Consider the following 26,312-nt stretch of genomic DNA (forward strand, 5'->3'; position numbering starts at 1 on the left):
AGAAAGTAAAGTAACTTGTAACGCGTTACAATTTTACAAGTAACTTACCCAACACTGTTTTTAGCCATGGCTTCCATTAATGCACAATCCGATATGGTACAGAGGCAGCACAAAGGTCACCTCAAATAAATTGAAGAATTATGGGGATATTTTATGAAAGGGGGTTATAGCCCCACACAAGTTACTGGCACATGCAAGGAGCATTAGAATATTAATTCTGTGACATTTGTGAAAAATCTGACGCTCACTGGCATTTCCGGAACAAAATTTTGAATTTTTATAAAGGTACATCATCTAATGCTTCGTCCCCTGTGCCCCCCTAAGGCGGTGCGTTACCAAAATAGCATTCCATATTTCAAAAATGCATACTCTTTTGCTACAATGTCGCCAAATTTCACACTAATTAACAAAAACACCTTCTTCTCGTATGTCCCTACTAAGGATATTTCTGGAGATTTTCTTACTTTTGAAAGGGGGCTGTAGCCCCATTATCAGTCACTCTTACATGTAAGGAGCATTGGAGCATTAATTATGTGACATTCGTGATTAATCTGACGTTTACTGGCACTCCGAAAATAAATTTTGTGATGTGGTAACACATCACCCACCAGCTTTTTACGGCCCTTGCCCCCCGAAGGAGGGCCTTCCCAAAATAATGTTTGAGAAGGCTTTACTAGCTTTGTGAATGAGTGTGTTTGCATTTCGTAACAAATATAACTCATTTGCCCCAAAATCTTTACGAATAATTATTGGAGAAAACTGCTTCCAAAATTTAACATTGAACCTCCCATAAGGAAAATGAACTTCTGTGTTTACACTTCCAAAAGGGGAGCTAAACATTAATTTTCTTCTATTTCCTTTAGAAATTCGAAAGATACAGATATTTCTCAATAAGAGTGCCAAATTTTATATTAATGGTGTGAAAACTTCATCTTCTCCCAGTGCTGTAGAAAATTACATGAATTGTATAACAGTCTGTATATATATATATATATATATATATATATATATATATATATATATATATATATATATATATATATATAATTCAAAATCACGTTTTCAGTCAAAAGAAAAAAATTTCATTTGTTTACCTTTGGAATACCAATATCTAATCTAAATGATCTAGACCCTCAAAAGTATTGTAATATTTATTTATTTATTTTGTATATTACTGTTACGCACACGCCTAAAATGCCATGATTGTTCTTTCATTTTAGTAGATATTTCTTTTAAAGTTATGTTTTTTAAGTAACATTCCGTATTTTGGAATGCAAAATATTGATGATAATGCTTCTACAATAACTTTGTTTTCCTTCTGTCGTATCTTCCTTTCTCACCTCGCAAAAGTCGATTTATGGTCAAAAATGGTTCAAAAGGAAGAGGAAAGATAAGCAACAGGGATATAGAAGTTGTAAATCCATACCAAAAAGAGTGAAGTCAAAACTTAAAGTACTACTTGATAACAGCTCTTCAGAAGAGGAAAACCTTGAAGATTTACTTCAACTGTATGAAGAAAGTACTGAAGAAGAGCTTGTTGACGTATTAACTGAACATCAAGACTTAGCCAAGGACCTAGAGTGTGGTTTCAATCCACAAGAACTTGAACCTGGCGATTATATCCTAGTTGAAGTGACAGGCAAAAAGCATTCGAAGCATTTGTGGCTAGAATAAGAGAAAAATCGGGATATGGTTTGTGTGCAGTGGGGTATCTTAAAAAATGTTAAAGCGACGATTCTCCAAAATTCAGAATTGAGAAAGACCCCAGCGTTTATGATGTTGTCTTAAATGAAATTAAATTAAAGCGACCTAATCCTAACATCATAGGTGGTTCGGAGAGGCAATCAAGGCAATTATCTTTTCCAATCTCATTTATGGGATAGAACCTTGGTTGAGTCATTCTATAGAAGATACGAAATCTAAAAGTAGACCTAAAATGTTTTATTCATTTTCTCGACTTATTCCATTTTGTGAACAATGTTTTTTTTTTTAATTTAGATAATCAGTTTCTCTTTGTTTACCATAATGTTTTGTCATATTTTAAGACTCGTTGTTATAGGCATGTATTTGCGAATTATATGAACCAACCTTCTTACATTTGTACACAACCGTGTTTTTTCTTATTAATGGGTCAAACTTTTCCGTGTATAAAAACCGGAAAGTCGCAATAGATGTTATTTCTATTATTTATTCCTTCTACGCCTTTTGTCCTCAGGTACATCACCCCATGTTCATAGGTACATGCCCCCGTTGTACCTCAGGACACGAAATATGGGTTTCAAAAATCGGTTATTGCTTGGTTTTAAAAAGCGTTCATTAACTGAACATACTTTTGTAATAAAGAAAGAATGTCTAAAGGTTTTTAAAGCAATCTAACTCCCTTGGTGTTATTTGTTTAACAAATAAAAAATAAAGTTCAAAAAATGTCCATAGGTACGACACTTTCCCCTACTCGGACTTTTACATGCCTATTAACGCATGAAATTTCGAAAAATGGGCAGGAAGAAAGGTCGTGTGTGGCAATGTTACAAGCAAAATTATAAAGATAGGAAAGTATGTTGCAAATGTTGTGAACATACATATTTATGCGCAAATGCTGACAAAATCGTGGGACATGTGTCTTCTGGCAGCTACCCAACCTAATTTGTTTATAACATTTAAAACTTTAATATGTTTATTTCGGTAGTATAGTAGAGTCAAGTTTAGAAAATCCACTTACGTGTAAATTTAAACACTTTAGCGGTTTGATGGTATGTGGACTTACTATACCATTTTGAGACAAATTTACTTTCAAAGAACATATTGTAAATAAACATCCATTTATGCGTACTCTCTAAATATAATAAAATATATCACAATAACATCGCTGAGAATATATATTTCAAATATTCCTCTGGGAACATCAATAATAATACACTGTGATATAAAAACGAATTAAACTTTGAAATCATAATATAGTAATAGAATGCAATTTTCTTTGTGATTGTAGAAAAATTCCCATTTTTGGGAATCTTCTCGGGAATTTACCCATCATTATAAAGATAGGAAAGTATCTTGCAAATGTTGTGAACATACATATTTTTGCGTAAATGTTGACATAGTGATGGGACATGTGTATTCTGGCAGTTACCCAACCTAATTTGTTTATAATGTTTAAAAATTTAATAGGCATTATGCAGAGTCATTTTGACATGTGATTAGAGTCATACTAAAGAGTTTGACTAACATATGTTTCCTGCAGTAATCAAGCCTTTAGCATGATGCTAATCATACATCAAAATTACTCTGCATAAGGCGGAATATGTTAGTAGTACTCGCCCCACCTGAGGCAAATTTTCCGCCCCCTGGAGCGTGGCGCCCGCCCCCGGCGCCCATTTTGGGGTTAAGTGGTATGAAGTCGTAGGGTCACGTGATGTTAGGCGATGGTTTTTTGGGTTACGTGGTGTTAGGCCACGCCCTTATGGGGTAGTTTTACCGAGGGGGTTGATTTTGTTTCCTTTTACGGCATAAAATTTTGGAGATTGTTACTTTTTAGTGGAATGCAGGTGTGTAGCGCCCCAGAGGGCCCTAATCCCTGGCAGGCTACAGCTAAGATTGATGTTCAGTGCCGGAGCACCGAATTAATAGATGTAAGAAAGGGGTCGCCACCTGTGAACTGCTTAGAACACAGGAAAGAAGTAAACAAGCACCAAAAACAGGATAAACCTGCGGTTAAACAATCTAAAAGAAGAAAAAAAACATAACACAACTATACAACGGTAAACGAATCCAACATGTGCATAGGATGAGGATTGTTTAAAAGTCCAATTTTTGTTGCAAAGACATCATTTAAGGAATGCAACGGTTCAGCCGTCGCTTGAAAGCCCAAGTAATCTAGTAACTGTTTGGAGGTGTTTAGTCGGTAACTAAGATGCAATTTTTCAGAATGAACTGTTTAGTAATCAAACAACTCCGTACTTTTGAAAAGATAAAACATTATTCACGAAGAATAACTGTTCACAGATGAATAAAGGATGATTTTGATCCCATTCTTGCGTACCGATACAATCATGGTGATGTATGGCTCATGCATTGAATTTGAAAGCACACAGCACACGAATCGGTTGATCTCCCATGTTTAGGGTAGTTTGACACACGGGATTATCCATTGGAAACTGCTCTAAAGCTCTAATACTTTGTGGGAACTACTTATGAACAGGAGTGCTCAAAGAACATCTCACACACACATCGCCGTTGTACTTAAGGTCGAAGTTGTAACGTAAGAGACGACGGTGTGCTTCATGTTGAATATTTTGAACCATGAATACGTGTGCGTGATAGAGTTTTGAATATGAAGGAAAAAGCCTCCTCTAGGCATTCCATCCGGTTAAATATTACCAGGGTTTGTTCTTCGTTAAGTGAACCATTGATTTCGTTAAAAAAAAAAGAAAAGTTTCTAACCCAACTTAGCGAGCAACATCTTTATTATCTGAACGTATAATTGTTTAGAAGCAGGGCTGCCACAAATAAACTACAATAGTGTGAACTACTTTGTGGGTACGAGTTTACACAATTTGGTACTTCAGTGTTTTTAAAGAAGAATGTTAAAAATTAAAATGTATTGCCCTGGACGAAATTTGAAAGTTGACGTGTTTTTAAGACGCGTAAACAATAAATAATGGGGTTCGGTAAACTTAATTCAACAATTCACGAACGTAGCACAACGAAAGGTTAAAGTCCTAGACACGTTTACACATTAAATTCATCTCTAGATATTATTTTTAATTTGCCAATTTCTCCGTTATTCTAATGGGATTTTATTTTAATAAAAGAAATTTAACGCCATATCCCCTTGGTTTCAAATCTTTTAGGTATCCTTCCACCCACCCCCCGATTTACTTTAACTGATTGTTAAATTCACTCTACTAATTAATTAAATAAAGTCCTCTTCAATATTTCAAACGTACTGAATTGACCTCCTTTCATTGAAGGTTGAGGGCTCCTTTCGCCGGTAGGATCCCTTGAAGAATCCACATTCGATTTTTATTTTTTCTTTTTAATCAACTTTGGGTTAACACGGGACAAGGAAGGGTGTAAGATAAAAATGACGGGCAGTTTAGTTGCAGGTCTGTTTCTGCCTCCTGCACTGTTACCTTACACGAGTAGGTCTTATTACGACTTCTTCCCAATATCTAACACGCCCTTTCCTTCCCCTGTGTTCATCCACAGTTGCCTAAAATCTAAAAATAAATTTTGATTCTGGATTCTGTGAGCCCCCCCCCTCCCAAGAAAAAACTTGAAATATCTTCCTACATAAACAATTTACGATATTCCAGAATGAATAAAGTATTTAAAATTGGCAATATGTTCATTAAAGTAGACAGCTTGAATAATATTTAACTTGTCTCCTTAATTTAATTTTTAAATATTGATGCACGGAAACAAAATTAGCGTAAAAATGCAAATATACTATTATTTAGAACACAAGCTAACCAGCGTCGTTGCATTATCACGTATTTGAAGCCATTCTTCCAAGTTTAACACATCTTCTACTGATGTACATGGAATTGTGCAGTTTTCCGGTAAGTTCACTTTTGCAGGCGATGTAGAATTTGCCGTTTTTAATTGGTCCTTCAGTAAACAAACATCATTGCTTAAATCTCTTAGCATATTTTTCATTTCTGCAAGGTGTCTTGCAACTACTGCAAAACCTAGAATGAAAACAAGATGGGAAAAAATTAATACTCAAATTTTTGTAATAATTACTCTCAAATATTAAGTTCTTGTTGTGTTTAAGCATGACGTGTATGAATTTTTGGATGAAAGAAAATACTTGTTAGAAAAGGTAGGGGTAGGGAAGGGACGGTAGGCCGAAGCGCCAGAATAACATAAACACACCATTTGATGTTTAAATTGAGAATAAGTGACCTAAGTATATCTAGGGTTGTTGTATTTTAAAATAAAAAGAGATAGTAAATAAATAAAATAAACCTGAAGTACAAAAGAAATAAGTAATTTTTAATTTACTCTCACTCACATCTTGGTAAATACTTGATTTTTACTGAAACACTTGACATTAAGTTACGTCCAACCCCAGAAAATGTTTTCTTAAACAAAGGTACTGAGAAGTTAATGACATATATTTTAACATTGTAAATATGTAATGTAAAATAACATATAGTACTGTATTCATATATGTTAAAATTGTACTACGTTACTTTGTACTGCACGACTATTCTCTAAAAGTCGAAAATAGAAGGAAAAAAAAATGATAACTACGGGAAGTTTTATTTCTCCAGATATTTAAGTGATTTTTATTATCCTCCAGTGTTTATATACTTATCAAGTGTGTCTCTTTGTTTTAATTACAGTATTACATTCTTGTAATACCTACCAACTAGGTGAGCCTATATTCAGATCAAGCTGGAAAGAAAACACGAAAATGCCTACCTAATGTAGATACGTGTTAATTTGCCTGAACTGGCATGTACCACAACTATTTTTAACAATTAAAACTTTAGAAGGGATTTTTCGAACAGAGCTACGTCTTTCATCAGGCATGAAGCAAAAGAAACTCAGGGAAAACTAAATTAAGATTAAAGGAAACGGACTATTTACATGGAGTCACCAGCGTGTCATTGTGCCAGCCAATATAATTGAGTTTGTACCCAGACTTCCAGAAGAGCAAATGCATCCTTATTCTGCACATTCTTTAATATTAGACAACAAACCATAGTGGGCGGTTTCAGGGTTTCAGAATTACAAAATATCTTCTAAAGCCTTTGTAATTCTTAAACCTCATATCATTCACTCATGGTTGGTTGTCTGATGTTAGATCATGTGCAGAATAAGATGGATATGATCTTTTGGAGGCGTGGGTACATAATTGCAATTTCATTGCCATGAATAATGGGAATGCTTTGTAATTCAGCTTCTGTTCAGGCAAAATAAAATGGTGGAGAAACGTAAGAACAAATCTGTCACTTCATAAACTGTTACTTCATTAAAGTTCTGAGGGTGGTTGGAATCCAAAGTTATTCATTTGGTCCCGCGTTGCATAGCTGCGATGGTTAAAACGAACGTATAACACCAAATTTTAATATCATGTAAACAACACGAAAAAAATAAAATTTTGGCAAAAATGCAATACTAAAATCAATCACAGTAACTTACTGCACGAACATTCCGAAACTGTGGACGACTGTGGATAGGTCGAGTTCGAAATTATTCTTGATGTTCCGTCTTCAAACAGCTGACTGTCAGGTAATGTATTTCCATCTGAACTTGGTCGACCTTCTGTAACTTCTCCTGAGAAAAAAAAAAATAAATAAAAAATAAAAAGATAATATCAAATGAAAACTTTCGCAGATTATTCAAAATATTAAGATCATATTCACCGTCATACATTAAAAAAAAATACGCTTTTTGGAACAGGGCCCCAAAGAACAGGTAGATTCTTTTAACATTTCAAACGACCTCTACTTTACATTAGATACATTACTACATTAACTACTAAAAGGGGCCGATCAGTGCTATTTGTCAGGTACCATCTCACCATTTGTGTGCTAGGACTGAGAGAAACTCTGGAAAACCCGGTTAGGATCGTCGGCCGTAGGAATCGAACTCATGATCTCCCGAATAAGAATTCAACAGAGCTAACTAGCATGGTCTTTATTTCCGTTTTCATGAACTTAAGGTGTACGCAAAAACGGGGATTTTTCTAATATATACATATATATTCCCCAGCAACCCTACAGTACTTTTCTTATTACTCATTAAGCTTACAGTCGTGGAGCAAATTGTGAGTTTCAGGTTACTAGTATTCTATAGGATATATATTCAATTTTGAGGACACTGAATCCCGTTTATAATGTTTTCTTTTTCGGGAAGAAGTGAGATTTTCTTAAAATGCCCAAAACCTCTTCAAGACCTGGACAAAGGTAAAATTAAAAAAAAAAAAAAAAAAAAAAAAAAAAAATTTTGCACAGAAATAGGCTTAAACGTTTTTGATACAAACCAACAAAGCTTTCTCAAATTTTAAGATGGATTAACCAAACAAATTTTTAAACATTTTTATTTAGTGAGCTGTTGTGTAAAAGTTCATTTCTAATTCATACGTATCTCACAGTTATGTTTGTGGAGAATTTAAATAAGAAAATAATTCTATATTTTGTAACATGTCCATTTAATTAAAAATTGCTCTTGCAAAAAAATTATTTTTTAAATTCATTTATAACTGTGTGAAATACGAACATTATTATTCTCTAATGTGGAGATTACTAATCTTACATACTTCCTATCATCCCATTCCTGGCGTACTCACGTATCTCAATTTTTCTAACACGCGAACCTCGTCCTTATCGACGCACATGTTCAGCTCATTTGGTATGTGGATTGTTGACATAAATATCAAATTGAACTCTAGTACTGGTGCTGTAGTGAATTTAATACATCATGTATCTCATGTGTTAATACAGCACAAGGTGGCGAGCGGGAGATGTTTCTGAAATTCCCTGACAAATTTAGGGTTTTGTAACCTGGAATACCCCTGTTAAAACTGCCCCTCCCCTGTGTGTGACATTAAATATGGTATTTCATTTAGCACAAGGCCCAAAACATTACTATAACCATTCCTCATATCATCATTATACAATTTTTATGCAATATAACCTAACTTTATCTAACATGAAGTCTGTATCGAGGACCAGATAACGTAACTGCCGAATTTACGGCAAATGTGTACATTGCAATCTTCATTAGTTCTATCGTACGACGCGCTTAGTAGCTACTCAATGCTGCCAATGTACTTGAAAATGGGCCGTTAACAATCAGCGGTAATTGTTACGATTAGTAACTTACACAGTGTTGCTTGTGCCGCTATTATCTCCCTCTCTTTTGATTACTAATTATGTATAGAATAAAAAAAAAAAAAAAACAATGCACTTGGAGGGAAAAGCACCCCCGTGTTAAGAGCGCGCATTGCATGCCCAATCACTCCCTACAAGAAACTTTGTTTTTTGTCTCACAGGGTTGGTATATTATTAGAATGTAGCCGATTGGGTAATATTTGACGTTAGCCGCTTCGGAGTTCGTGCAAAAGTTGGGGGCCAAATTTAGCCAAAAATAGAAAGATTTACAAGAGAAAAGTGTTAATAGCACTGAATCGTAATTCAACCGTCAGTGAATTGTGACAAAAATTTAAGCGAGAAATAAGAGAAACAAATGAAAGTGAATCGCGATATAGCCGTGAATAAGTACCTAAATGGCCTAATCTTGCATATCGTGCGATATTTCAATATTAAATTTCGTGCTTACGTATGTGGGAAGAGAAAATGAAATGAAATCTTTGAGCTTTACGTCCCACGCTTATGCTGGTTAGGCTAAAGGAGACGGTGATGATGAGTAATGAATGAAATGGTGGAATGAAGAAAGTGGAAGGAAACGGGAGAACCCCGAGAAAACCCACGCACGCGGTGTTTGTCCACCACAAAGTTCACTTGGTGGGGGCTGGGATCGAACCCGGGACCCCAAGTATGTGGGAAGAGAGACTGAGCAGTTGTACAAATCATGAAGGTAAGTAGGAAGTAGTAAAAAAAACAAACCTAACCTAACCTATCCTAACATAACTTTGAAAGGAAATTACAAAATATGTAAAGAAAATAATGTAAAGAATGTAAATATGTAAATAATGTAAATATGAAAATAATGTAAATATGTAAAGAAAAAAATAACACAATTATTGTCGTAAAAACTGGCCCACAACTTGTGCACAATGGCTGCCACTTCTCTCATACAGTGTTACTTATGGTACAAATCAATGTTATTTTGGTTACTAAAAAAGATCAGAAGACCCGAAGACAAAACCTCAATAAAGGCACCTGTGGAGGGGGGGGGGTTTAAGAGCATGCCATATACGCGGTACCAATACCGGTACTTCCAAACAGTGTTATTTGGTTATTACTTATGTCCATAATCCTACAAAGATCCATAATTTCATTGTGGAAGGAAAGGAATGTGTTAAAAACGCACAAACACGTCCGTCACCTTGCCGCGTCTCCGCCCTCTAAGGACCTACCCTTATAAGACACTTAATCATCTCTCGTTCACAGAGTTGGCTGTGGTAATCAAATAAAGGTAGATCATTTTAACTGGCAACTCCAATCGCTGAAAAGCCTCACGCCAGCTAGCGTTGTACAAGGGTGAGAAGAGGCTAATGTAAACTAACACCAAATAGGTAATTACTGATGCTTGCACGGTTGTGGACATAATTAATAACGAAATAGCGCTATTTGGGAGTAGCGGGACTGTGTATAGCGCGCTCGTAACACGGGGGTACCTCCCCCAGCCTTTTTAAGGATTTTCTTTGGGTTTTCTCTTCTGCACATTTATTAGCAACCAAAATAACACTGATTTGTATCATAAGCTACATATATGAGAGAAGTGGCTAATGTAAAATATTACCAGAATTGCTCCTTCCGTCATACAGCATTGCTATGGTACAAATCATCGTTATTTTGTTGGTAGTAATGTCCACAATGCTAAAAAGGGCGGACGTGTTTCAGTACAAGGGCACATAAACCTTTTTGGCAATGTGACCTTGCACTCAAAACTCCACACACTATCTCCTTTTTTAACTGTGGACGTTGCTAGCAATGAAATAACGATAATTTGCACAATAGCCAACGCTGTCTTTTGCGCGCAAGGACACATTGCCGAAATTAGGTGTGCCCTTGTACTCATATATACACACACTGCATATCACTCTTTTTAGCACTATGCACATCACTAGCAATGAAATAACGATGATTTTCACCATAGCAGACGATGTGTGACAGGAGCTAATCTGACCTATTATCGCATTTTTTTAACATACCGTACTCAAAAAAACAAATCTGTTCCGAAATTACTTGGTACAATCGCGTTAACGGCGTATATCGTGTGCAGCTCACGGTAAAGTTTTACTGACACAATGTGTGTTTATTTTACCACTTCTGAAACAAACTCACATAAATTTAACGAACCTATGAGGAAGGAGGACAGGCTAACGCAACGCTTCCCACATTGCTCTACCCGTTTTTAAATTTACCTACACCTATTATGGGCAATCATATATCAGTAGAATTACCTGCCGCTTTGTTTATAATCCTAGCGAGCACAACACAGGATTTTATGTACGCCGAAAGTTTTAATTGCGTATTGAACTACAACCACTTATTATATATAAGTTAGGCATGCTACTGAACATATCTACAATGACATGAAATAATTATAAAATTGCATGAAAACTTACCGAAATCCAGCAAACGGAATCCACTGCTGGGCGCAATGTTCGTACATACACTATGCTGGGCGGAAGTCTGCCGGTTCGCCTGATGCACTCTGGGTAGGAATCACTCCTGCCTCCTACCGTCCACAGTATGAACTAGACGTGAAAATCTGGTAATTTCAACATGAAAAATATCATATCTAAATTACGTAATTGTGTTTTCTTCTGTTTTAATATTTGTTTTACTTTCCATTAATACATATTTTATATAAATAAAAAATACACCTAAAAATCAACAATGGCCCACTGTTGCAAAAAGGTTGGTTGAATTCAACTATTATTTCAACGTAAAATGATGTTGGGCCAACACTGAGACTTGGTTGGTTGCAAATAACGGCGTAAAAAACACTGGACCAACGTTGCTTTTGTCACCAAAAATCAACGCAACCATATTTTAACGTTGGCTCGGCCATTTTGGTTACTTGGGTTTATGTGTTCACTTTACGGGCCGGTTTTACGTGCTGCACCCTGCATAATCAATTTCCTTTGATGATTATCAATGATTGATTTTGGAGCATTATTATGTTATATGATTATTTGGAGATGTACTTAAGATTATTTCCTTAAATTTGATATGTACTTTGTGATCCATTTTGTTCCGCTTTAGGGGTGAACATGGATACCTTACGTGTATTGATTACTACGTTATAGACTTTGCAATCGTCCCGAGTTCGATTCTTGGCGTTACTTTCAGGAAACTTTAAGTTTAACGCCCCCGCAAAACGATGGTGATGAGCATGGGCGGTGATTAGGGGGGGCAAGAGGGGCAGTTGCACCCCCACTTTTTTGAAGTGACCACGTAACTCTTTTAAATTATATCATCTATTTTTCGGTGATAGACTAGAATCTTCGTTATTCGATTTTTTTTAAAAAGTACCAAAAAAGCTTTTAACTTCTGTTTTTTACTCATGTCGAAGGCATTGTAGAACGCGTTACATATGTCTTCACGCCTTTCTGCCTATCCAGTGGGTAAATACGCAAGTCCCATCCCTACTTGGGGCACTACTTTACAAACCACAGCTGAGCGAGCGTAGGGGGTTAGACTCTCCACAAGGCTTTTTTTTTTCTATCTTTTAAGTTAGTCACGATTTGCATTGCAGCCACTGTAGACGGTCATTTTCCAAAACTTTACATGCACTTACTGGCATTTCGTTCCTTGCTATTATTCAACCGCCTTCCACCTGGCGATAGTTCCGCGATTTGGTAGCGTCTAAACCGACCATAGACATTTTTGGTGGTGAATTTTGACGTTTTATGGAACAACATTTTCCAATCTGTACTTACATTTGGACAGTTAAAAAAATAGTGACCCAAAAGCTGAATTTCCTGACCTTTTCATGAGTTTCATGACCATTTTAATTTCGTGATTTTTTCGTGACATTCGTGACCGATAGACACCCTGCTATCTAAGTAAGTAAACTATATTAATTTGTTTAGAGTCTATACATCGTATGTGTTATATAGAATTCTACGAAATGGGAAATTAAGTATGTTTTGGTGCTTGCATTTGACAAGGCGGAAAGCGAATGAATACAAGCAAGGAATGATACGGAGTTATTACATATGAAGCTTTGCAAAATGACTGTCTGCTGTTTTTGTAATGTCAATCGTGTGTACTTTAAAAGGAAGGGAAAAACGAGCCCTTTTTGGCTTCTATTCCTCTTCGCTTGCTTAGCTATGTTTCGTAAAGTGTTATGTAACAGTAATAACTCAAATCTAGTTAAAAATGACCACTTAATCGATATAAATATGGTAGATCCTTGTGCGTAAGTAATGCCTTAACATGTTATCAAATATTCCACTTGGGATTTTCCCCACAGGTTGGTATCACTGCGCCAAATCCGTGAGATTACCAAAGATCCTTGGAGATTACTAACTAATCCTACATGTGGCTCTAATTTCTAAACAATCGACAAGCGTCAAGCGCTTTAAACCAAGCTTGAAATAGGCTTAGTAGAAAGCCGTTAAATTCAAGCTTTTCAAGTTAAAGACAAGCGAAAATAAACGCTGATTGTTGTTTGTCGCATCAACTGTAGGCCTAGATTGCTAAGCCAAAATCAAGGGAAAGCTTACGTGCTATCTGGGAGGTGAGCTGTGATACATACAGGTTTTCACTCTAGCTTGAACTTTGTAGGTTAAAGGTGAAATCTATTAATGCTCAGTTTTTGTGTAAAACTATATAAATATCGGCCTTAATCTACTCCTTTGGGTGGTTACGGGTAACTGATATTGAGATATTGCAATTGGGATCATTCTTTTAGGTGTCTAATATTGAATGCCTGATATCAAAAAATGTTTAAACAGTAACTGAGTAATCTTCAGGTCAAGCTCGCGCACATCATTTAAAATAATTGTTGATAAATTCTAAGTCAATAATTCCTTTCTTACACTCCCGTAAAAACTCGCGCTCAGCGACATGACACTACCGTAGCTAGCGTAGATGAAGTTAAAGGAGATTAGCAGGAGTAGTTATTGAAAAAAAAAAATATGGTCCATGTTCCGTTAAGGGGGTCGAAAACTACACTGGACCCCCCTAAGCTAAGCTAACCTAACCTTACCTGACCTAAGCTAACCCAACCTAACCTAATAGAACCTAATATAACGTTATATTGTGTAATCAATATAAAGAAGTGGTGTCAAAGACACTGGACCCCCTTAACGGAACATTGACAAAAAATATTTCACGCGTACCCTATGAATACAGTGCCCAGACACAACACAATGTGTATTAGATGGTTATCAAAAACCACGAAAGTTGTGTTAGTTATGACAAAGATGGCGGGCTTACTTGAAGGGGTATTATTGGGAGCAGGTGTCCCGTGGAAGCATAGATTTTGACAGTGGTATTAATTTCGGGTTAAGTTCTAAAGTTGGGCCTCCGTTTCCAGCAAAGTATTTAAAATTTACAGGAAAGATTTGGATAATTTGATCGTTTATGTGCTTGATAATATATTTAACGGTCTCGAAAAATATGTTTATTTGTTATACATAAGCGGTTATAAACATTGTACTATTCGGAGAGCGGAGCGAACTACTTGGCCCAAGGTAACCAAACAGTTGCACTGTGGGATGGTAAGAGCATTTATGTTATCAACATGGCGGATTACAAAGGCAATGAACTAACAGTTTTAACATTTGTGAAGCAGTACGTTGATAACGAGCAAAATCATTTAAAAGTTTGTGGAGAGCACCGATTAATGAACTTAATAACAAATAATAGCGCAGGAACGTTGCGAAAGCGGACGCCCAAATCCAGAATAAATGTCTTAATTTCTATACTACTCGTAATGGTTTCTCATACTAGTAATTCTACACGGGTTTTGGGCATTTATTCCGAAGTTGGGTGTCCGATAATTTTAGAGCAAAATCTTTATAAAGGATATTAAAGCTCATACTTTTCAATTCCTAGGTTCTTAACTGGCTTTAGGGTTTCTTTCGTTATATCGTGAGTTATTAGATAGGTTATGTTAGGTTTGGTTTGCATATACAACTGAGGTCAACAGAGGTGCCGTTGGACGTCCGAACAAAGTATACTACTTAATTCACAAACTATTGCCGAGCGAGCGTCAGCGAGTGAAGGCTGGTTAAGAACCCCGCAGGGCACGTTGTCCTCAGTCGTCATTAATCTTTAATTAATAGTTTTATTTTACACTTACCTTAGTACTTCGGTTTGTGCTGAGAACAATAACCTTCTCCACGTTTCTTTGCTGTCATCACCATGGCACACTTCCCACAATTTTTTCTTGGGTTCACTAATTCATGCTCTTAACATAGTTAGAAGATTTTGCTCGTTATAAACGTTTTGCTTCACGGAATTTAACTAAGTTACTTCATCTCATGTGCATCGTTTCGGTATATTTGCCGCCATGTTGATAATATTGGCAAAACTCCAGAAATATGGTATTAGGGGGTAGTGCATGAATGGTTTAGCTCGTACCTGACAAACAGAAAAGTAGTAATTAGTAAAAATACAAAAATAATTAACAATAAGCGAGTCACATTTTCTTCCAAAACTGCTACTATTTCGGGTGGTGTTCTTGAAGGGTCATTTCTTGGGCCAATTCTTTTTTTATTCTACATAAGTGATCTAGTTGAATATATGTATTCCCTACTTATTGTGCTATACGCTGATGATGTAAATGTCCTTGTAAGAGCGGACAATACAATTGAAGTAAAAAGTAAATTAAAATGAACTGTGGAGCGTTTGATAAAATGGACATCTCAGAATCAACTCCTGATAAATGCAAAGAAAACAAAAGCACCAAATTTTCATTACTCATCTACACCTCTAATAGTACCTCCCATTGTGATAAATTTAACTGTTGTAGAGTATTCAAAGCTCACTAAATTTTTAGGTGTGACAATAAGCAACAGTCTTACATCCCATGCACATATTACTGAGCTAGATAGCAAATTAGCCCGTATCTCATTTGTCATTTATAGACAACGTGGTTCAGTGTCAAAAGAAACTTTGCTGTTATTGTACTATGGTAAGTTTCAATCCTTGTTAAATTATGAAATAATATTCTGGGGAGCTTCCTATTTTAGTGTTACTACTTTTCGTCTACAGAAAAAGACAGTAAATCTTAGTTTTCATCTATCACCAAAGGACTATGCAAAAGGGAGTTTCAGTCAAATAAAATTTTAACTGTGCCTTGTCTGTACATAGACAAAAGTATCATATATGTAAAGAGAAATGAAAGTAATTTTCTTCATGTTGACGATGTGCATTCATACAACACACGACAAAAGAGTAACATATTCACAGTTCATCAAAACTGTACGTGCACCGAAAGAAATGTCCTTGCTATGTCCGCTAAGTTGTTTAATAACCTCCCAGGTTACAATCAAGGGCATCAAAAGCATACTGAAATTCAAAAATAAATTATTCAATTTTTTGTGTAACAAATTGTATTATGATATTAATGAATACTTGGGTGATAATTTGTAAATTAATGTAATATCTATTATATTAATTGTCGTTATATTATTCAACAAGTCCTATCTACTGGTCTCTGACCAATAATGTCCGACATGGATGAATGAAAGAATGAATGAATGAATATAAATGGTCGCTTGTTGCCCTCAATGCAACTTTTCTGTTACCTTGCACCTAGTAGTTCCCTCCGCTCGACGAATAGTCCCATGTTTGTTATGTCATATTTAAGAAATAAAAGATATTTTTCGAGATCCTTGTATATTATCAAGCACACAAACGATCAAATTATTAATATCTTCCCTGTAAATTTTAAATATTTTGCTGAAAACGGACGCCCAACTTAGGAACTCTCCCGGGCTTCGTACCGATGCAGAATTTTCAATCTTAAAAACGTGAAAATTTTCTCATCTATCAGGAAATTCACTTCCACACATTCAGAAACTTTTTTTAAAGAATTTCCTCGGTGCATATTCACTCTAAGAGAACTTCAGTGTTTGGATGTAAAACATCCACAAAACAACTTCCGCTATGTGATCAATAGAAAGCACAATTGCTACGTAGCCCAGACGGGCATGAGCGCAACAAGGGGTTGCAGCGTTAGCGAAGCGGGGTGTCCGTAAGCAGAAGGTGCGTCTTTAAAGATGTGTATGCGCGTAATTGCAAATATGGATAAACAAACACTATGTTACGTTATGATATAGCTTTCTTAAGACATTCACTGCTGTCACCTATTTTTGCATCGGTAACTCACATATTGAAGAGAAAGACTGATATACATTATTTTGTGTTCATACTTTCTAAGTTTAGAATATTTTGTTATTAGTATAGCCAGGGGCGTCATTTCAGACTTCACTTGGGGAAGCAAGGGCACCCCTGACATAAGACTGTCATGTTTTGTACTTGTATGTTAGTAAACAATTGATTAAAGTATATGTGTTCCTGAAACTCTTCGGGGGGCGGGCAATTGCCACCTTCTGCCCCCCCCTAAATGACGCCCCTGAGTATAGCGCGGGAAATTCAGAGCAAAATGAGAATTTCTGTCTTAGACGATGGGATTTTATAACGTTTCAGGTTGGCATCACTGGCTCCAGATTTGAATCGTGTTTGTCTTTCACAAGGTTTTTTTTTCTGTTATTTTTCTTGTTTACTTCCAATTTTTAATGCTTAGACATCCCTGAGGTCATATTTTTCCACACCTTCTTTTTTATTTATTTTACTTTATTACTACTTTGTTTAACACGAGGCGATTTTGAATTTCCGACTAGCACATTTTGGTCCTGGTACGGCATGGCCACGTTTTTATTTCAGTGTAAACAATTTTCTGGCAAGGTTCTAGAACACAGGTCCCCTCTATATAAGTTGGTATCTAGCTTAGGCCCTCTCTGTACCAAAGTTTGATATTTAATTTAAGTAGTATTACCGAGCGAGCGTGTTGGTGCTAGTGATGGGCAGTGGGAATATTCCCGATGCGAAGGAAAATAAAAAATGGGAATATTCCCGGGTTTTCCCTGCCATATAAATTAGCGGGAAAACATTTATTTCCATTTCTTTACTTCATCTTCCAAATTATAACAATCATGAGCCTAATTACTTTATTTTCATTTATTATTATTTACTTGTAGGTTTTTAATAATTTGGAGATTAAAAAAAATGACAGTACTTCATATAACTAATAATATGATAATCTTCCTAGTCTTATATCTTCACAGTTTTTGATAGTAAGAAAAGGAAAAAAATGAGATCGAATTTTTTTTCCCGCAAAATCATTCAATACTTTCGCAAATCACACATACAACAAAAAAATAAATGTGGTCTATGAGATTGCAGTATATCTGCGGAGCATTGTATTCCGTCCACTTACAAATTTATGGAAACAGTCAACGACGACATGAGATCAAAAGATTTTATTATAACAGTTTAAATCACTGAATTGAGAAATATTCAATGAATAAAGTATCAGGAACGTATTGTTATTTCTTCTCAAATTCTCAGAATCGTTCAAAACTTCCAACATAATTCCGAAGACAATGTCTAAACCATACTTGTAGTACTTTGTAAAGTAGTAAATTAGTACTTCGTAATAATAAATATATTTGTACTTATATCCCGAGGCTTTAAAAACCACCAAAATATTTGTACTGATTTTAGTAAGGAAGTTAATTTGTGCTTTTAGATTTGTTTAACACCTAATTTATAAAATATGCACCAAATACCGAGGAATCTATAAGTTATTTTATTTTATAGAAAATCTTTGCAACAGATTTGTATTCTTTAAGATTGTATGACTAAACCTTAAAAAGACATTTCAATTTGCTTAAGATTTGCAGGCGCGTAGGGTATATGATACCCCGCATGTGTAGTTTCGTTTATTTCATGAATCACATGGAGAAAATTACAAACTACTAAAGTGATTATAGTTTATCATAAACGTACTGCAATAATAAAAATAATACTCAGGTTGGTAAACTACAAAATTAATTTCGTTTGGAAATTTCTTTACAGAGAACAGAACTTACTTTGCTTAGAATAGTTAGAGCTTATAATGGAAACTGTTCGTGTTTATCATCATTAATTAGTTTTTCCTTTGGAAAACATGTAATTCGGATTTTTGGTTCCGTTGTGTCTGGTACATAAATCACAAGTGTAAGTAAACTGTACATGTTGCTTACAAGCAAATTGGTCACATGAAGAACATGTAGTAGTGGCATCTTTTTTGTCAAGACCGCACTTTTTACACAATTCACGTTTCTTTGTTGATTCCAAACTTCCTTTTTCACTTTCAGTGGGTGCTGTGCATTGTGAAAAAATGCAGAAATATCAAATGGAAGTGAAATGGAAGTGAATTTATTGCAACTTTCTGTTTTAGATACGCTTCATGTGTGGTAATACCAAGATCAAGAATGTTTTTTTGGATTGTTTTCCATTCGCGATATTCCGGAAATAAACTTGAGCGTTCATTCCTGCTATGTTCAACAGAACATAAAACACACCTATAGGCCACCGACTTGTTTTTGGAGCCACAAGTAGTAAAGAACTGCTTCATGGTATCTATTCACTTCTTTGTTATGTTATAGTCCATAATGATTTCTGGTTTATTCATTACCTTTTTCCAATGTCCGTGTGTCATGCACTGTAGACATCTGTATTATAGATTTGTTTCCTTAGTTACGTAAGACGTTAGAGTAATGTCCTTCTGAAATGCAAATATAGAAGATAAGTACTTCCCGATATTTTTTGCTTGAAATTTCACTAGTATGTCACCTTTCACATTCCTTTTTGTGCCGATACAGGTCGGGTGGTTCTTTAGCAGAGAATAACTTGTATACCTATTATGAAAAGTGATATTTCCGTTCCATTCTTAAATATAGTAAAGAAGACGTCTCATAATGTGCATTATTGCTTTTCGCAATGTATTTCCAAGTTCCTTTTGTAGAAACTAATCGAATCACAAAACGCAAACAGTTCGTTGCTATATCTAACAGATTTACTCGTATGTACCGGATATAACACCACCACCCTAAATATATATATATATATATATATATATATATATATATATATATATATATATATATATTTCTCAATAAGTACAAATGTTTTCAGAGCATATGCACTTATGCAGTTTATGATAAACTAGTCCGGAAAGAGATCTATAGCTACTAATTTATCATGTCTCTTCTCCCCACCCTCTTTTTCTTGTTATCCAGTCGAAACACTCGCAGAAGGAAGAACAAATGCTTACAGATTATACAGCATCTCAACATGTGCATTCCTGTTCCTTCAGAATTCTCTTTTCACTCCTGTAAGACGTAAACATTCAAGAAGTTTCATTTTTATTTTTTTTTTATTTTATTTTATTTTTGCTTGGATTTTTTTTTTTTTTTTGCCATCTCTGTCTCAAGAATATGGTGCTTGTTCTCTTTGAATCTGGATGAACGTATTTGTGTGGTCTAATATATCACGATTCTGGTTAGTGTTATCACAATCAACAATAGAATTGCAACATGCTTTTAACCAGAATCTTTTTACATTTTTTTTTTTGCTTTTTTTTTTTTTTTTTTGCTTCCTTTGTACGAAAACGAGTAAAGAGAGAGACTGCGATACATTATACCCCAACGCGTCAGTTTATAGGTTGATAGGTTCAGTCTTATGTCGAAACAGTAGACTTAAATACTACGAAACCGGACTCAAGAAATAAGGTGGATTTGTTTCTAAAACTTGGGGATTTTGGAGAAGCTTTCTCTCTCTATATATATGGACAAATTAACAGAAATCATTTGGCATTCATCGAAAATTAGTAGAGATGTAGGGAGTGAGGTATTTCCCTGAAACGCGTATATATATATATATATATATATATATATATATATATATATATATATATTGTGCAACTTATTCAGAAATAATAATAGGACTGAAAAATAATGAGAAGTACTAGATCAACAACATACATCACTGACTGGAATGTGTGAGTTTGCACGACACTACAGATGCATTGAAAATCTGATATAGTTCAGTGAACAGCATAGTTCATGACTATTTTGTTTCAGGAAAGTGATCCAAAACGTCTGAGGGCATTTGCCTGACCCACCTCACACGATATGGCAAAATTTATTCCTTCATCGCATCATAATGAAACCTGGATGAAACCTCAATACCGTTATTGACATCTGAATCAAAATGTTAGAACACTTAAGACCAAAACATCTGCCGAAAAAACAACTTTTACGTTCTTAGGTATTCTCTTATATTATCTCCATCGTCTGTAGTTTCACAACCACGGGACTATAAGTCTTAATTTTTATTTGATTTTACGTAAGATATACTACGTACCGTTCTCAGTCGGAACTGAAAGGTTCATGCCGGTTTCGAATCTTGAGATTGTTTGTCAGGATATTTTGAGGCTTTATCGTCTGATTTCTACAAGGCGAGTTTCGTGCTAAATATAGGCCATTGCATTTCGATTTTTTTTTTTTCAGATTATCAGTCTTGTCCGTTTTGAATAATTTCTTTGGTTAACCTTACACTTGGAATGCCACTTTTTCGGTATATTTGATTAAATAAAAAGATAATTCTTTCCCGAATTCTCGTCGAGTTCTCTTTTATACGTAAGACATCTAAGACATGTAGTGGAACATTTCTGAAAATGTTTATTCATCCTTGTAACTTGGGCTTCTAATTCATGTTCACATTTTCGACACTTTGTTCTCCTTCCCATTCTGAAAACTTCTCTTATTATGTCTGTGTGTGCTTTCGAACTTGCTTTGAGGGTTTTCGTCGGTAAAAGTGGTAAATGTTCAACTGTCTGATGGAACAGGAATAAACAACGCGTTTAAGATAGAAGTTTTATGTGAGAATAACTTTGTTTGATCTTTTGAGTACATTACATAATAACATTCTCATTTCCTACTGCTGAACAACATAATATGGGCTTCAGCGACTTTACTCAGCACTCACTCGGAATAATATATTCATTGATTGAAATCAACCTATATCAGTATAAAATTGGGCTATCCGTTTTCATATATATACATTATCGAGAAACTCTTGGCTTCATCATTCCACTGTGATTGTACAGCCGTGCCCAAAATAAATTTTGTGTATACTGTAACTCATAATTTTTCCATTCATCCCATTGTAAAAAAAAAAAAAAGTAACTGCATCACTTGGGTTTTATGCATCAAAATTTTATTTGGGTCAAAAAAATTAATACATTATAAAATTTTAATTTAACCAGAACATTACTAGATGTACATTGTAGCCTCTGAGTAAGCTCAAACACATTTTGTCTACAATTGTTTACAAACTTAACATAAAACAATGTACACGTAGAACACACGTAACTATGTGACAGAAATTTTTCGTTAGACAGTAATTGAGAATGCTATCTTACAAGGTGACAGTTGCAAAGGAAAACTATTATTTATTAATTTTCAAGTAAATGAATAACACAATATCATCATTTTTAATACTGTCCTTCATTTAGTATGTTGTATGTCTCCTTTAGCCTTCCTAACAGCCTCAGTTCTTGTAAGCATGCTGCGAACAATATTGTGACATGTTAACGTGTCAAAATCATTGTACCAAGTGTGCACAATTGCTGATATTAGCTGGTTTCTGTTTTCAAACCATCTTTTCTGCTGTTTCTTGTTTATAACATGTCCATTTCCGATAGTTTAAAAATCTGGTTAATTAAAAGGCCACCAGGTTCTCTGTATGTCCACCTCTTTAAGCCTATTATTTTCTGAACGAGGTCGATGGCAGGAGGCATTGTCGTCCTGAAAGTAGAATTTGTTTAGATTCCTAGCTGTTGGAACTAATTTGTGGTCAAGAATTTCTATGTATTTTTCGCTGTTAACTGAAGCAGTACATTTTTCCAATTTTTTCCTTTTTCACTCGAAGTAAAGGAACCCCACAGCAGAACACTTGCCGAGAACTTCCGTGTTCCGGGTAGATGTCGTAGTCGCAATGACTTAAATCTGGAATATACGCGGGTGATACAACACTTCCCAGCCCCAACGATGCAACAAATCGGTGACCGCACCTACTAAATGTGCCCGTGGATTATCATGCAGAATGATGGGTGGGTTTGTAAAGATCTGGTGTCGTTTTCGTCTTACAGCTGCTCGCAGATTATTTTGCAACAAATTGCAGTAGTACTCTGCACTAACGGTGTGTCCTTGGGAAGACGGTATGGTTTATGATTACACGATCCCAATCGTATAAAGTGATGGGCATAACTTTCACATTTGTTGGAGTATTCCGAATTGTTGTTTTTCTCGGTGACCCAGGACGACACGCATATCCTCAGGCCCCGGTCTCATCAATAGCAATGATCCGCCGTATGAAGGCCTCACCTTCACGTTGATAGCACTTCCAGTGTTTTCGAGCGGCATTATAACATAGGCACTTGTGTTGTTTAGTCAGATTATGTGAAACCAATCCTGGGGCGGTTTTACACGATCCCAGATTCTTCTTCAGAATTTTCAACACATTTGAGTGCGCTAGTCCTTTTTCGTCCCCCAATTTGACAAATCGAGCATTCCAATTTGCTAGCACTAACGCGTTCAGGTTCTGCACTTCTTCACTTACAGAAGGATGGCCGGAGCGAGGCATGTCTGTGGCATTTTGTCGTCCATCATTAAAGGCTTTGACCCACCTTACTACTATACGGTATGGTAACGCACTTGGACCACAAACATCTTGCAATATTTCGTAGCGCTGTTTTGCATTCCTACCTCTAGCGCATTTAATTTTAACCAGCTCCTCTCATCTTGCTTCGTAAACATGACTATTCCGCGAGCACTCACGCAGCGTGACTGTAGTCAACGAGCACTTACTCAGAACTGCTTTTTAACTGCTTACGCTGCGCGCGCATGGCAGGAAAGCAGGCCAGTTCATATGCTCTGAGGGAGGGTCGGCTTCTAATCTACCGCTGGTATAAATTATAATGGATTGCATTGTTCCCCAATATACGTTTAGCAGTGTTGCCCTTACTAAGAATCCAACCCTTAACAACGTAATAATTACATAAAAAAATAAATTTGGGAACCCTATTTTACCAGGGTGTTGTGCTCTCCGTAACACGTTACGGCCAACTTATTTCTATAAATCTGTAGGAATTTTGAGTCAGTGGTAGTGCGCTTACCTGTGATGCGTGCGGCACAACGTGACATTCCCGTGTCTTCCTACATTATCATTCCACTAAATATTATCATTCATTTCTTCTAATTGTCCTTTTGTTTTACTCTTACTGCCATAATGGGAGGAAATATTTAATTTCAATTTATTTCTGTATTTATATCTAGTTTAAGAAAATTCAAGCAAATCTCTTGAAATAAATAATGCTAGTTTAAACCGAAATCACATGCCTTTTTTGTAAAGAAAAATGTCTTATTTGGTGTAATCTCAATACTTAAATAGCTGTACGTAATCATAGTGTAAATAAGGAAACAAAAGAAATTATTCGAGAAACATTTATGAAAGGAAAACATAAAATAATTAATATACACTTAAAGGGAAACACAAACAAATACTAGAAAGGACAAGTTTCATAGCGCTCCATTGATTTTATACTCAGGTAACACATTTGTCTACATAATAAGCAATATACAGTATTTTAGTTTTAATATAAGAATACAACATGATGAACTAAATAAGATACAAAAAGAGAGCAGCACCAGTTAAAGAAAGACATTATCGAGCATTTGTAAGTTTGATGCATCTAGATATTAGTTCAGCGACGCGTTTCTTATTATCCTTAAATTTTCTACAGCATGGAGGGCGTCACAAATTAGCTATGAAATTTTTAAGATTGTCAAATGGACCACACAGATTACAATTATATGTGAGTGTTAATTATAAGAACATACGAACAGCATAAGATAGAAAGGGCGTGATTTTTTACGCTAATAATAAATGTGGGTTAATAGCGTAGCAATATTTCTATTCGAAATTCTACTGGCTTTAAGTTGGATAAACTTATTAAAAGCATCACTTCTTTTGAACGAATGGTCGAGGGTGCGCCTCTTATAGTAGTTTTGTCTCTTGCAGCTCTATATCTTAACAGGTAGAAGTAAAATTTTGAGCACTTTTTTTCTTCAATTCATTAGCCCTATCGTAATGAATCGTTCTTGCTCTCTGATCCTTGATTCTCCAATGCTGTTAGTACGACTTTTCTGCCACCTTAAGAATAATTCCTTGTTTATCGTATGTAAGACCACACCATCTAGAAATTAGACTCAGAACGAAATTAATCTTTGTTGTTGAACAATGTTGAAAATTTCTAATATTATTTGACTTTAGAATACATTAACTCAAAATAATTTTATTAATTCATATGCATTTCAAGCGAATTTTACCTACTCTATATAACACGCTCATATAAGTAATAACATTAAAGTGATTCATTAAAATGTAAATCCTAGCTCTCGTTTTCTCCTTTTTTTTTTAACTTACAAGGGATGTGTCTGATCTTCCGTCTTCAGAGCGGCAGAAATATATGCCTAGAATATATATCGCTTATCCCGAAACAATAGTATAAGCCATTCGCGTGCACAGCTATGCATCTTACCACTAGAGACTTTTGAATGACCACGTTTTTAAAATATAAAAGAGGAACTTTCGTAACACGTAGAAATGTCGTGATTGATTGCTTACTTCTCCCTGCATAAAATAATTACGCTCTTTGAACAACAAACCCTTTCCACTTACCTTGTGTTGCGCCGCAATACAGTCCTCAAAATTAAGGAATATTTCAGTTAGCTTATCAAAGCGAAATAGAACAGAATAAATTGCACACCTGACTAATGCAACTTTTTCATATTCAACAACACTTCTGCATTCAAGCACTCATATATAAACGACACACTAATAACATTTTCAAACGATTATATATTGTCAAGATCATAACTACTTTCTGCCAGGCATGCTGTAACATAAATTTGTACACACTGTTTTAAGAAGGACGAGCGCATTCTTTATTTGTGTTTTGAGGCAAAAATTAGAACATCTTTCGCCTCAAACCAAATATAAAGAACGCTCTCATCATTTCTGTGAGTCCAACTTCGGGTATCTTCGGAAAACAGTAAACCAAAGCTGCTTGCTCGAACCTCCAAGCCAACGTTAGCAATGGGAAAAATTTTTTTTTTTTTATTCTTTTAAATGTAATAAGACATATTAGGATCTTATTAAGTGTAGAACAAGTAGTATTGATTGAAATACTTAGTGGCGCAGTATTTCAAAACTGTTTTCGCATGCTCGTTTTGTCATTTTCATGTCGATACGTAAAAAAAGCATTTCCACATGTAAAAGAACAGTTCCATACGTAAAAGAAGAATGAAAGAAAATACATCGAACGTAATTCTCGCATGCGTAGCAAAATAAAAGAAAACAAAAAATCAGCGTTTCCAATTGATATGGATGTCATTTGTTTGTAAATTCAGTTATATTTCGTTAGAAGGTGCTCGCGTAGTGTGGTCATGTTAGGTCCGAAATAAACCGTTGGAGTTCAAATCGTAAAGTCGTGAGTTTCACATTTGGGTCAACTATTTTTTGTATGAAATTCTT

General features: G+C 35.4%; 1 protein-coding gene and 1 long non-coding RNA gene across 2 annotated transcripts in view; one reads left to right on the forward strand and one right to left on the reverse strand.

Moving 5' to 3' along the window:
• Window positions 1-1,208: 1,208 nt before the first annotated feature.
• LOC145667999 (uncharacterized) lies at window positions 1,209-12,435 on the reverse strand. The gene is made up of 3 exons (XR_014127936.1): window positions 11,270-12,435; window positions 7,153-7,287; window positions 1,209-5,690 (listed from the first exon to the last, which is right to left on the reverse strand). It is a non-coding gene; the product is annotated as an uncharacterized LOC145667999 (long non-coding RNA).
• Window positions 12,436-13,156: 721 nt separating this feature from the next.
• Window positions 13,157-26,312, forward strand: part of LOC145667998 (uncharacterized) — a 49,917-nt gene continuing 36,761 nt past the window's right edge. The window contains exon 1 of the mRNA XM_081735441.1: window positions 13,157-13,392. The gene's annotated coding sequence lies outside the window, so the exon portion shown is untranslated. The remainder of the gene's footprint in view (window positions 13,393-26,312) is intronic.

Source organism: Thermobia domestica, chromosome 13 (assembly GCF_964235325.1).
Source record: "Thermobia domestica chromosome 13, izTheDome1.hap1.1, whole genome shotgun sequence".
In the NCBI taxonomy this organism is placed as follows: domain Eukaryota; kingdom Metazoa; phylum Arthropoda; class Insecta; order Zygentoma; family Lepismatidae; genus Thermobia; species Thermobia domestica.